The 3,190-nt window shown below is 46.9% G+C and overlaps 1 pseudogene; it reads right to left on the bottom strand.

Annotated features, from left to right (window-relative positions):
* Positions 1-2,816, bottom strand: LOC110667032 (pollen-specific leucine-rich repeat extensin-like protein 3; annotated as a pseudogene).
* Between the last annotated feature and the right edge of the window lie 374 nt (positions 2,817-3,190).

Below are 3,190 nucleotides of genomic sequence, written 5' to 3'. Positions count from 1 at the left end.
CAAGGTAATTTTATTTTATATGATAAAAACAAATATCATGTAATACAACTAATAAACTATGAAATAACCGAAGCGCATCTATACTATGAGCACAAATCTATTGAATTTCGAGAAGAATAAATGAAATTATTTTTAATATCCTGGAAACATCGGTGGTGGCGGTGACGAGTAGTGGAAGCCGATATTGGGTGGAAGTACGACATCGAAGGTTGGGGTAGATTTAACTGGAGGAGGGAGTGAAAGAGATGAGGAAGGCGGAGACGACTGTGCTGGAGGTGGTGGTGAGTAACTTGGAGGAGGGGAGAGCACACGTTGAGGTGGGGATTGGACGGGAGGAGGTGGGGATTGAGTTGGAGGTGGAGATTGGGCAGGAGGGGGTGGGGATTGTTTTGGAGGTGGTGGAGATTGGGCAGGGGGTGGTGGGGATTGTGTTGGAGGTGGGGATTGTGTTGGAGGTGGTGGAGATTGGGCAGGGGGTGGTGGGGATTGTGTTGGAGGTGGTGGAGATTGGGCAGGGGGTGGTGGGGATTGTGTTGGAGGTGGGGATTGTGTTGGAGGTGGTGGGGATTGTGTTGGAGAGGTGGTGGAGATTGGGCAGGGGTGTGGTGGGGAGGTGGTGGTGTGGTGGGAGGGGTGGTGGGTGGAAGTGGTGGGTGGAGGTGGTGCAATGCTGGTGGTGGAGATTGGACGGGGGGTGGTGGAGAGTGCACTGGTGGTGGTGGGGATTGTGTTGGAGGTGGTGGAGATTGGACGGGAGGTGGTGGAGAGTGCACTGGTGGTGGTGGGGATTGTGTTGGAGGTGGTGGAGATTGGACGGGAGGTGGTGGGGAGTGCACTGCTGGTGGTGGAGATTGGACGGGAGGTGATGGGGAGTGCACTGCTGGTGGTGGGGCTTGGACAGGTGGTGGGGGGGAGTGCATTGGGGGTGGTGGGGATTGGACAGGTGGTGGGGGGGAGTGCATTGGGGGTCGTGGAGATGGGACAGGAGGTGGTGGGGATTGTGTTGGTGGCGGTGGAGATTGTTTAGGGGGTGGTGGTCGGGATTTCACTGGGGGTGGTGGAGATTGGACAGGAGGTGGTGGGGATTGTGTTGGTGGCGGTGGAGATTGGTTAGGGGGTGATGAGAATTGGACAGGTGGTGGAGATTGTGTTGGAGGCAATGGAGAAGAGAAGGGAGATGGTGTAGGTTGTGTTTGGGGTGGTGAAGATTGGACAGGGGATGGTGGGGAGTTGAAAGTCGATGGAGAAGAAACAGGAGATGATGGAGATTGTGTTTGAGGTGGTGGAGACTTGACGGAGGATGGTGGGCTTTGTTTTTGGAATGGTGGAGAGTGGGCTTGGGATGGTGGTGATTGTATCAGTGATGGTGGAGAGTGGATTGCTAGAGGTGGAGATTTTCTGCGACCATTGGGAGAGTGCTTGTGAGGATTATCACTAGGTGTGGGCGCCGAAACTGGTGTTATTGTTATAGGTGGACTAGAAACCTGCCTTGGTGTTGGTGGTTGTGCCTTAGGTGTGGATGATGGTGGTTGTGGCTTAGGCGTGGATGGTGGTGATTTCTTAGGTTTTGGTGATAGTTGCGGTTGTGGTTTGGGTGCTGGAGTTCTCAAAACTGGAGGATTTCCCGATGATGATCCTCCACATTTCGCCTTACTGCAATCAACCGGTTTGCTTACCACTGGATGACAAGTTTTCTGTGGCTTTTGCTTAGGCCTGTCCGGTAAACAATTACTTGTATCATCCCGAACGATGTCCTTCCCACTTGGTTTTTCGCATACTGGTGCCTCTCCATTGAAATAATTATATGAAAATGTGAAGTTCCCCAGGCTAGGCAAGCGACAAATGCTTTCAGGAACAAAACCTGTCAACATGTTGTGGGAAATATCAAATCTCTCCAGCTTGCCAAGATCTTTGAAAGACTTGGGCAATACCCCACTAAATGCATTTGAAGAAACGTCAAGAACTGTCAAATTTCCAAGCTTTCCAATCTCAAATGGTAAACAACCCGAAAGATTATTGTTTGAAAATATTATTTCATTCAATGTATTAACCATATTGCCTATGCTGCTTGGAATGCAGCCTGTGAGCTTGTTATTGGCAACCACCACAACCGAAGCAGTAGATGACCCTAGAGTTTCAGGAATAGTTGATGTGAACCTATTGTTATTCAAGAGCAAAGCATCAAGTTCCTTCTTAAAAAGCCCAGGAGGCAATTCACCTTCAAAGTTGTTGTACCTAATGTCAAGGAACTTAAGTGAAGGCAATGATATAACAACCGTTGGGAATGGACCGACAAATCGGTTGTTGCTAACATCTAGTTCATGGAGAATGGTTAGCTTGGAGAAGCTTTTGGGAATAATCCCACAGAACCGATTAGAGTTGATATGGAATAATGAAATATCTGTCAATAGACCCAACTCCACAGGAAGAAAGCCAGCAATGTCAAAATGGTTAAGATCAATCCCAGCAACAACTGTTTGTTTAGGATCATCAAGAGCCTCTGCACAAAATACACCATTGTAATCACAAACATTGGGACCCACCCAGTTTGCTGTGGAATTGAATGGGTCAGAATGTATAGCCTGTTTCCATGCTTGAAGAGCAATATATGCTCTTTTAAGCCTGGTATTTGCAAAGGTAATGTTAAGTTTTATGGCATATTCATAATCATCAGGCAAGTTATCATTCTCTTTCAAGGTCAAAAGTTGGCGACGAGCAATGTTCGAAGCTTCAAGATCCGATAAAGATACGGAGAGATACCAAAGGGAAGAGAAATGTAGAAGATAGAGTAATAAGCAAGAGCTAGAGGCCTTCATTTTTGACATAAAATGCATGAATATTGACTAAGCCACCTTGGGAGACACCCAAGGCTGCATGCAGAGTTGAGATACAAAAACAAGGGTGAATTGAGGGTTGATATATTAAGAGAGAGCCAAATTGATTGAAGATATATTTGGGAGGCCAAGCAACAATCTCTCTATCTATAGCTGTAAAAGAGAGGACTTTTCTTTTGTGAACCGCAAGATTGGATGGTCATTCCAAGTTCCTCAACTATTTGGCATTGATATTGGCTCCTAAATCTGGAAAAAATTTGATAACAGAACAATAAAATTTGCCTATATTTACACAAAGACTGGATGGTAGTTCCGATAGTGTCAACTCGTTAGATTCTGAAGCTTTACTGGCTCTA

The sequence above is a fragment of the Hevea brasiliensis genome, chromosome 12, assembly GCF_030052815.1.
Source record: "Hevea brasiliensis isolate MT/VB/25A 57/8 chromosome 12, ASM3005281v1, whole genome shotgun sequence".
Classification (NCBI taxonomy): Eukaryota; Viridiplantae; Streptophyta; class Magnoliopsida; order Malpighiales; family Euphorbiaceae; genus Hevea; species Hevea brasiliensis.
This window is presented reverse-complemented; position numbering and strand designations above follow the sequence as displayed.